Source organism: Myxine glutinosa, chromosome 8, assembly GCF_964187855.1.
Source record: "Myxine glutinosa chromosome 8, kmMyxGlut1.1, whole genome shotgun sequence".
In the NCBI taxonomy this organism is placed as follows: Eukaryota; Metazoa; Chordata; class Myxini; order Myxiniformes; family Myxinidae; genus Myxine; species Myxine glutinosa.
The window spans coordinates 65,338,875-65,350,107 of NC_136268.1; positions in this window are offsets into that span (position 1 = coordinate 65,338,875).

The window sequence follows — 11,233 nt, forward strand, 5'->3', positions numbered from 1 at the left end:
AAATCCGATGAAAGTTGCCGTTTATAGAACGAAATGAATTCTCAAATGCCTGTAACTTCAAGGCCATTGAGTCTCTCTCACGCCTTTATCTCCAATCTAACTCACCATATGATTTCATTTTTATCGATGGTTTTAGAGTCGGTGTCAGCAATAATTGAGAACATTCCACACACGCGGGAAAATGCAGATATATTTTTTAAAATCGCGTCATGGTGTATCATACACCGCCTAACATGACACCGACGGCAACGTGTCGATACATATTAAAAATTCGATATATCATTTCATTTTTCACAGTCGCTAACATAGTTTTCGACTCGGTTGAAAAAAAACGGGAAGGAAATCCAATGAAAGTTGCCGTTTATAGAACGAAATGAATTCTCAAACGCCTGTAACTTCAACTTCAAGGCCATTGAGTCTCTCTCACGCCTTTATCTCCAATCTAACTCACCATATGATTTCATTTTTATCGATGGTTTTGGACTCGGTGTCAGCAATAATTGAGAACATTCCACACACGCGGGAAAATGCAGAGATATATTTTTAAAAATCGCGTCATGGTGTATCATACACCGCCCAACATGACACCGACGGCAACGTGTCGACATATATATTAAAAATTCGCTTTTGCTTTTCCGTTAAGATATATTACTTTTTCGTTTGATGACAGTCGTCACAAAAACGTCAACAATGATGCCGACATATATTTCTTCGTTTTTATTTAATTCAACATTATTAGCCGGAAGTAAAATATGTTTCAGGAAATTACCGAGAGATATTTCTTCGTTTTTTAAAATTAGTTATGTGCGAATACACTTTAAATAGGTTTATTTGAAATCTTTAATTTTCCACAATATAATTTACTTGCCATTTATCATTTGATGATTACGAGACAAATTCCTCTTGAGGATCGTGACAATTCATGCGCTGCGTGGAAACTTCTATTTCCAAAATGAATGAGACGATCGATGAAGAACGCAGACTTGAACAGGATGCAGCAAGAAAACGAATGAGACGGGCGAACGAGTCCATCGACGAACGTCAATGCAAACTTGCGGGGTCACCCGTGGGATTCCCACGGGTGACCCCGCTAGTTTATTATATAACTGGGAACGGTACAAATCCTGTATTGACGCATCCACTTCCAATACCACATCGACATAAACGTTCTTCCTTCTTTTCCCAACCTCCCTTTGCTTCCTCAAACTCCCCACTCCCTTTTCTTCCATATAGTTTTTTTTTTTTTTGAATCTTGTCAATTTGCACCTTCCTCCTCCCCAATTTGTATTTAATAAACTAGTGCACATGCTCCCAATGGAAGTGGCACAAAGGGTCATATTATTATCCTCCCTGGAGTATATAGATTACAGTAGATCTAGACTTGGGTCCTTATTTTGTGGGGGACGCGATAAGCATATAATTCCTCAAGAACGTCGGGTTTTCTCCCTTTCAGATTAGTGTTAACCAGCAGTGGAGACTGTTTAAAAAGCTAATCATACGTGTTTTTGGTTTATAATATTTTTCACTTTCAGTCGGGGTGCCCCCACAAAACGCCACCATAAGCTATTTATTCACGTTAACACGGCGTTTGTCCAGTTAGGAAAACCCTCTTAGGGAGAGGGGAGATTATTCACATTAATATTGTTTTGTAATAACATTAATATCATGCTATTATCATAGTTGTTACTTTTGTTCTTGGAAGCGACCTGGAGGTGTGAGGGGTTAGGAAAATTAAGTCACTACAACCTCTGGCATGTGACCCTTAGTCCTGCTGTCAAGTTGGGTTGAGATTGGATAAGTAATGACCGAATTTATCACAGCGGTCAAACAGATAGACACCAAATTACATATTTTAGTATGATATAAGGCCTCCAGATTTTATTTTTCCTCCAAACCTTGCGTACATTGGGGCTACATCTAGCTTGCCATGGAGTTCATTAGGTATGTGAATGAGATGGGGTTTTTTGTCTAAAGAAATGTAAATCTTGAGGAAGAGTTAAATGAGATGGGCACCAGGTTCAGAGGACCAAAGTTGAGAGGGGAGACAAAGTTGGGAGGGGTACACTTGGGAAATAGATGAAAAGAGAAAATAGCAGGGCATGGGAGAAAGCATGAGGTGATGATGGGCAGCACTCTCGAAAGCCTTTGAGAGAGTTGGAGGGGTGGAGGGAGCACAAAAAAAAAACGTGGAATTTGTGCCATAGGTGGGAAACATGAGGGATGAAGGACTGGAGGTCTAACTTAAAATTGCAAAGGATAACCAGGTGTGGGATTCTGGAAGGACGTGTGTGCGGAGCTTGCAGACGTTGAGACTCAGCCTCTTGCTGTGATATGCCATTTACATGGAGAGCCTTTAAATCATGAATGAATCAATGGATGTATGAAAATGGTAAATTAATGTAGTTGTGCATATGGATGATTGATTTTAAAAAACGTTCAAAATAATGTTATGAATATGGAGAAATTGGAAAAGAAAGAAAAGTCATCTTGTATATTTTAACGGACTTTTTCCCTTGTGGGCGATGCAAGACCACCAGGGATTATCTCCAAAGATACCTGAGCGGAGGTGTGCTGCGCACACGTGGTATGGTGTGGTTAATGATAAATTAACTGGTTTTGTGTGTCGAGGTTCAGTTTCTCAGCTGTGCTTGTATGCCCGCCTCTTCTTGCACCCCCTCGTTCTCTATGTAAATGTGTGTCGTACTGCACGGCTTCTGGTGTGAGTGGGTATTACAGGTAATTTGGCAGAGGCTGAGCGAAGTGATGTCAAGGCCATTTATCCCTGATGTGTGAAACACCCTGCAACCCATGCCTATAGAAAACAGACTTTTTGGAATGCCGGCCGCATTTTCGATCCAATCATCGTGTAACTTTTTTTTTCTTTTTTTTATCTCTATGGGTAGGCACTCCTTTGTCGAAATTGTGTCAATTGCTCAAGTGGTTACGGACAAAATTCATTTATAAGCGAGTAATGCCTCCGACGACTTCCGGGGAGGCATGGAAAGGTGAAGGCGTCAGAAAAAGAAAGTTAGGGCCTTGCCAAACATTCCACAACATGGTCAAAGATGGTTGTGGACACACACCTATTGCTAGTATTGTTATACACTGTAGACGCCACAAAAGTGGGGAATGAACCCGTCCGTGAGGGTTAATGTAAGGGCAGGCGCTTTGCTACTACAGATGTAATATGTGCAGGAAATAATGGCAATACCTCCGCGGTTAATGGAAAACGTTCAAATGTTTGTGGGTGGCAAGTCATCTCTCCGCTCTTCATCCCCTCACACGAGTAGTGGATTACCCTGAGTATTACCAACATGTATGCAAAATTTGGTGGGGTTCGGAACAGCCCAGTTTTTATGCCTCTGTTGACGAAGTCGCCGGAGGCATTGTGTGTTCGGGTTGTCCATCCACCTGTCCATCCGTCCGTGCATTCGTCCGTAATAGGTTTTTGTTCCCGCGATAACTTGAGAATAGCCGATAACTTGAGAATAGCCGAAGGGATCTTAGTCAAACTTGGTACAAGTACACTAGTACAGTCGTGGCCAAACATATTGGCACCCTTGCACTTTTTTCAAATAACTCACAATTTTCTCTAAATATGAGTTGAAATTGACAAAAGTACTTGGTCTCCACAATTCTTTATTTCAATGTTAATATTATAGAACCTTTGTTTTTGATTCAGAATTTAATATAACCTTTTAAATCAGAAAATAAAAAGAAATGGCATCGACAAAATTATTGACACCCTAGACTTAATATTTGGTAGCATGGCCTTTGGACAAAATAACTGCAATCAAGCGCTTCCTGTAGCCATGAATGAGCTTCCTACACCTCTCTACTGGCAGTTTGTCCCACTCTTTTTGTGCAAACTGCTCCAGTTCTCCCAGATTTGAAGAGTGTCTTCTCCCAACTGCTGTTTTCAGTTCAATGGGATTTAGATCTGGACTCATTGCTGGCCACGTCAGATCAGTCCAGCGTTTTGTCTTGAACCATTCCTGGGTGCTTTTTAAGTGTGTTTGGGGTCATTTTCCTACTGCAAGACCCATGATCTTCGACGGAGACCCAGCTTTCTGACACTGGGTTGAACATTGTGCTCCAAAATGCCTTGGTAATCTCCTGATTTCATGATGGCATGCACACATTCAAGGCACCCAGTGCCATACGACCACTGAATGGAGGTTTTCCATGCCTCATTAATGTATGGTTTTTTTGTCTTTAAGAGCACACTACCTCAAATTCCTAACAACTGTCAAGGCAGCACAGAAACCCCAAAACATCACTGAATCTCCTCCATGTTTGACTGTAGGGAAGGTGTTCGTTTCTTTGAATCTTGTCAGCTTGAATCTGTTTGTCAGTTGATTGAGGTGATTTCTCCACCATTTGAACAATCTCTTCGCTGCAATCTTCGATCAAGTTTTCTCGTGCGGCCACGTCCAGGGAGGTTGGCTGCAGTTCCATGGGCCTTAAACTTCTTGATAACATTGCGTACGGTGGACACAGGAACATCAAGGTCTCTGGAGATGGACTTGTAGCCTTCAGATTGTCCATGCTTGGCTACAATCTTGTGTCTGACCTCCTCTGACAATTCTCTGGTTTTCTTTCTTTTCTGCTTGCTCATTGAGGTACACACAGTGACACAAAACAGCAGAATGACTCCTTTTGTCTATTCAAACTGATCGATTGAGTGATTTTTATATTGCAGGCACCTGCAACTCACCACAGGTGAGTTCAATTCCAAAGTAAAGGAGAATCACCTGCTTGAAATCTAATTATTTCTAACAACTTCTAAAAGGTGCCAATAATATTGTCCGGGTCATTTTCGGATTTCTGTGTGGAATAAGCTAAGATTTAGTAATTATTTCAGCTTTTTTTGTTTTGGTCCACTGCAAACCAAACAAATACATACAGTATGTGGATACCAAAATATTTTTTACATTTCAACAATTTCCTGGAAGAAATGGTGCATTATTTGAAAAATGTGCAAAGGTGCCAATATTTTTGGCCACGACTGTATGTATAATGAGGTAAAGATGAACTGATTAGATTATGGGGTTCAGTCGTCAGAGCTGCCGTTTGGTAAAAATTGTCACTGAGCTAACTTGCGAACCAGTGATTGGATTTTGACCAAACCTGATATGAGTATATTATGATGCAAAGATGAACCGATTCGATTTCACCATCGAGAGATCAAAGCTCTTTTATTTTTTTTTTAATAGGATTTTTAAAATGGGAATCATGTCAGGTAAAACTGTGATGCTTGAGAACAGCTGAAGGTATTTTAAATCAAACTTGGTACAAGTATACAGTAATGATGCAACATTGTGAGCGGGCAGAGGCACCTCGGTTGGAGAGTTCTGTTGTAGTTTAACGATTGTTAGAATGATTATTTTGTTATAATTTAAGTAATGTCTATTTATGATTTTCAGATGTGCATACATGCATAAAGAGAGTTGCCCACATGTGATATAGTAGGGTAAGCGATGTTTTGCGCTGTGCCGAGAGGTAGTGAACGATACGATGTAGGTGGGCTACCAGTACATCGCAGTAAGTAGTATGAGTAGCGTTAAGCCTGAGCTGTTCGGATGTAATGTGTGTAACGAGCCGGAACCTGCCACGTTAAAACCCTCGTGCCCCTCCCCTCCCCGCACGGGTCTTTTATCAGAGGTGGACAGAGCGGAGCGGAGCGGCACTCTAAACGTGATAAACGGGACTGGCAGTGACCGAGGCCGCACGCAAATGGACGCATTAGGACGCGCTTGATGTTCGCCACGTGCACAGGGCCATGTTTTGGGAGATAACCTTTTTACTGGGATGTTCTGTGTTCCACACCCGGGACCTTAAATGCCAATACTGGACGTGTCTGGACATAATCCCTGGAGGGAGAAGTCTGGAAAACCACTGACTCTAAACACAACCCATCTTTTTCCTCCCACTCCTTCTACAACCCCTCCTGCCCCTACAACCCCGCTTCTCCCTCCTACATCCCTGCTTCTTCCTCCTACAGCCCCGCTTCTCCCTCCTGCATCCCCGCATCTTCCTCGTACAACCCCGCTTCTTCCTCGTACAATCACACTTCTTCCTCGTACAGCCCCGCTTCTTTCTCCTACAACCCCGCTTCTTTCTCCTACAACCCCGCTTCTTCCTCCTGCATCCCCGCATCTTCCTCGTACAACCCCACTTCTTCCTCGTACAATCACACTTCTTTCTCCTACAACCCAGCTTCTTTCTCCTACAACCCAGCTTCTTTCTCCTACAACCCCGCTTCTCCCTTCCACATCCTCGCTTCTCCCTCCTACAACCCCGCTTCTTTCTCCTGCAATCCTGCTTCTCCCTCCTACAACCCCGCTTCCTTCTCCTGCAATCCTGCTTCTCCCTCCTACATTCCCGCTCCTCCCTCCGACAACCCCACCTTTCTCCTACAACCCCGCTTCTTTCTCCGACAACCCTGCTTCTTTCTCCGACAACCCAGCTTCTTTCTCCGACAACCTCGCTTCTTTCTCCGACAACCCTGCTTATTTATCCTACAACCCCGCTTCTCCCTCCTACATCCCCGCTGCTGTTCTCCTACAACCCCGCTTCTTTCTCCTCCAACCCCACTCCTTTCTCCGATAACCCCGCTTCTTTCTCCGACAACCCCCGCTTCTTTCTCCTCCAACCCCACTCCTTTCTCCGACAACCCCGCTTCTTTCTCCGACAACCCCGCTTCTTTCTCCGACAACCCCGCTTCTTTCTCCGACAACCCCGCTTCTTTCTCCGACAACCCCGCTTCTTTCTCCGACAACCCCGCTTCTTTCTCCGACAACCCCGCTTCTTTCTCCGACAACCTCCGCTTCTTTCTCCGACAACCCCGCTTCTTTCTCCGACAACCCCGCTTCTTTCTCCGACAACCCCGCTTCTTTCTCCGGCAACCCCGCTTCTTTCTCCGACAACCCCCGCTTCTTTCTCCTCCAACCCCGCTTCTTTCTCCTCCAACCCCGCTTCTTTCTCCGACAACCCCGCTTCTTTCTCCGACAACCCCGCTTCTTTCTCCGACAACCCCGCTTCTTTCTCCGACAACCCCGCTTCTTTCTCCGACAACCCCGCTTCTTTCTCCGACAACCCCGCTTCTTTGTCCGACAACCCCGCTTCTTTGTCCGACAACCCCGCTTCTTTGTCCGACAACCCCGCTTCTTTCTCCGACAACCCCGCTTCTTTCTCCGACAACCCCGCTTCTTTCTCCGACAACCCCGCTTCTTTCTCCGACAACCCCGCTTCTTTCTCCGACAACCCCGCTTCTTTCTCCGACAACCCCGCTTCTTTCTCCGACAACCCCGCTTCTCCCTCATACAACCCTGCTTATTCCTCTATAACAATCTCACTCCTTGCTCCTGCAATCCCTCCTCCTCCTCTACCTGGTTCTGCATCTGTGTTGAATTGTTTTGAAGAGTTGGTGAATGGAACCCCTTGTGCACCTCGAATGGGTAAGGGTAGGGGATGACCTTGGATTGTGGTTTTGGCGTTTGTTGTTGAGGAGTGATAGATAGGCCAGGTTAACCAATCAATTAATTGACCAATTTTGATTAGAGAAAAAGAAGTATCCCAACAAGGCCTTTAAGAAAGACCCAGAAGTTGTAGTCAATAGTTGACCCAGAAGACCATAAGCCACCAGCTGGAGAGAGTGAAAATCTGATCCAAAACTACAGATATATCCTTCCACGATGGCTGATCAGCAAGTCCGTGGCTTAAGATAAAAACAAGATCTTATACCATGTGGGTGATTGTCCATTTTGTAATTTTCAAAGTACAATACAGGGTGGGCACAATGTATTGTCACCCATTGTAAAAATTTGCATTACCATCTTCTTCTATATTATATATATATATATATATATATATATATATATATATAACAGAAAGTTTTTGTTTGTTTGTTTGTTTGCACGCGCTAATCTCCTGAAAGGTGAAAGATAGGAGGAAACCTCTGAAACAAAAAATGTCGGGACGGGCCCCGGGAAGGTTATAGGCTAGGTGGTGAGGCCGCCTGGGCCGGGCTGGGCCCATTTCGCAATTAAAAGCTGAACTGAATTATAGTAGTCAATCTTCCACGGCCGTGAGTAAAAGCTGAATTATAGTAGTAAATTCATTCAAAAAGAACCTTCATTCAAAAAGAACCCGGGCAATGCCGGTTGCTTTCGGCTAGTTTATCATATTTGCTGACAACACAAAAGGGATCTACTCGTTATACCACGTGACATACATTTGCAGTACTCTTATTTATGACACATTTTGCAGCATATGACAAGCCGTAAGTGTTCAGTGGATCTGTTTGTGCTCCATCATTGTTATTACAGAGAATAATTTTGTGCCATGTTCTGTGGGACATTTTCCCAAGCATTTGTGGGGTGATCCGATTAAAAGGAAGTCTCACTGCTTGTTTCAGGTCATCAGTGGTTCCGTAGCGCTGCTATGCAACAATCTTTTATGAATCCCCAAAGGGAATTGTCACATGTCGACAGGTCTGGGCTTTTGAGGTGGCCGGTCAAGGGGAGCAGGATGCACCGGTGACCCACGCCCAATCCAACGTTCCCCTAAAACACCACCAAGGCCTTCTTCCAGTTCTCGGCATATATTTTATGTTGCCTTTGCCTGTTGCAAAGAGTTTATGCTCCCAACGCAAAAGTGTCGTTTTATAGGAAGCTTATTGGGGGAATCGTTGCTGGAAGTCAAACATGCATCTCTTTCATTGTTTTCCTCTTGGTTGTTATCTTCAATGTGGGTTATAAGAGGTGGGAGGAAGTTCTCCCAGAACTCAAAATCTCCAATTTTTTCGGCAAAGGATCATTATTCATGAACCAGATTGTGAAACTTCCTTCTCATAGGTTCGTTCCAAGTGCTCTTTTCAAAATCTACTGCATCAAATTTCACCAATAAAACTCTTTCGACCTTGGCTGCGAGCTTTGTTTGTTTCAACTGGTTCATGAATCTTTCTCCTTTACCATTAATCCCCCATGTTTCATGCGTAACATACACTTTTCACTGGAGGATGATTTCCTCCTTCTCTAAGCTCCAGCTCTGTTCATTTAATCTTCTCCGATTTGTCTGGAACCTCGTAGTTGTTGGTTGTGGTCCAGGCGACACCTTTTTAGCTTGGAGCTTTGGTGTAGAGCTCTGTCCTATCGTGAGGCAGGGATCCCCTTCCCCATTGGAGACGGTTCAGTCATTATAATCCTTTTCAGTACATATTCCGGCTGTTCGGTGTGGCCGCACAGACTTAGTCCTCAGCCTACGAGGTGTCTGTGTCCCTTTAGTCATGTTGTGATCGTCATTGTTTGGCATATTTTGGTTGCAGCCAGCCATTTTGATTTTGCCAAGAGGCTGTCGGGTCTCAGCTGCTTGCCAGGGGTCACCAATGACACTCAGCGTGCCAAGAAGGTATATGCCAGGATTGTCCATCTGCCTGCTTGCTTTCTCCTCGCTGGTTTGCTTAATAGCTTGCCGTCACTCGGAATCTTTCACGGGGAGGTATCCACAACCCAACCTCCTTCCATTTGTGGACGTTTATGTACCCAGAAACTGACAACAATCCATTAACATTCTGCACACAAAGGCAATGTCATGATTTTTATGAGGGGTGACAAGACATTGTGGCCAACCTGTACAGTACTGTAGAATAATAATTTAATTACCAATGAGGAAGGAAGGAGGAGAGAGGAGGTCACGGTTTTTTACCATGGACCGCCACCCAAATGGGGGCAATGTATAAAGGTCACATGGATTTTCAGATTCACACTGGTCTCGGACACTTCATCATCACTAACAAAATGGTCCAGATGAGACTTGTAAAAGAATACCCTGAACTTGGGAATATCAAGTGATAAACTGTTCGATTGATGCGATGCAGGCTTGATGGGCCAAATGGTCTTCTCTTGCGTCAAAGGTCCTGCTGTGGTGTGTCCTTGTGACTTGTGAAGCTAACCACAAGGAGAAGAGGGGTGGACCCACCCAGGCGGAAAATCTTAAAACAAAGTGCGGATGTAGTGGTGATAGTGTGGATGTAGTGATGATGGTGCAGATGTAGTGATGATAGTGCGGATGTAGTGATGATAGTGCGGATGTAGTGATGATAGTGTGGATGTAGTGATTATGGTGCAGATGTAGTGATGATAGTGCGGATGCAGTGATGATAGTGTGGATATAGTGATGATAGTGCGGATGTAGTGATGATAGTGCGGATGTAGTGATGATGGTGCAGATGTAGTGGTGAAAGTGCGGATGTAGTGATGATGGTGCGGATGTAGTGATGATGGTGCAGATGTAGTGATGATGGTGCAGATGTAGTGGTGAAGGTGCGGATGTAGTGATGATGGTGCAGATGTAGTGATGATGGTGCAGCTGTAGTGATGATGGTGCAGATGTAGTGGTGAAGGTGCGGATGTAGTGATGATGGTGCAGATGTAGTGATGATAGTGCGGATGTAGTGATGATAGTGCGGATGTAGTGATGATAGTGTGGATGTAGTGATTATGGTGCAGATGTAGTGATGATAGTGCGGATGCAGTGATGATAGTGTGGATATAGTGATGATAGTGCGGATGTAGTGATGATAGTGCGGATGTAGTGATGATAGTGCGGATGTAGTGATTATGGTGCAGATATAGTGATGATAGTGCGGATGCAGTGATGATAGTGCGGATGTAGTGATGATAGTGCGGATGTAGTGATGATAGTGCGGATGTAGTGGTGATAGTGCGGATGTAGTGATGATAGTGCGGATGTAGTGATTATGGTGCAGATGTAGTGATGATAGTGTGGATGCAGTGATGATAGTGCAGATGTAGTGATGATAGTGCGGATGTAGTGATGATAGTGCGGATGTAGTGGTGATAGTGCGGATGTAGTGATGATAGTGCGGATGTAGTGATGATAGTGCAGATGTAGTGACGATAGTGCAGATGTAGTGATGATAGTGCGGATGTAGTGATGATAGTGCGGATGTAGTGATGATAGTGCGGATGTAGTGTTGATAGTGCGGATGTAGTGATGATAGTGCGGATGTAGTGATGATAGTGCGGATGTAGTGATGATAGTGCGGATGTAGTGATGATAGTGTGGATGTAGTGATTATGGTGCAGATGTAGTGATGATAGTGCGGATGCAGTGATGATAGTGCAGATGTAGTGATGATAGTGCGGATGTAGTGATGATGGTGCAGATGTAGTGATGATGGTGCAGATGTAGTGATGATAGTGCGGAT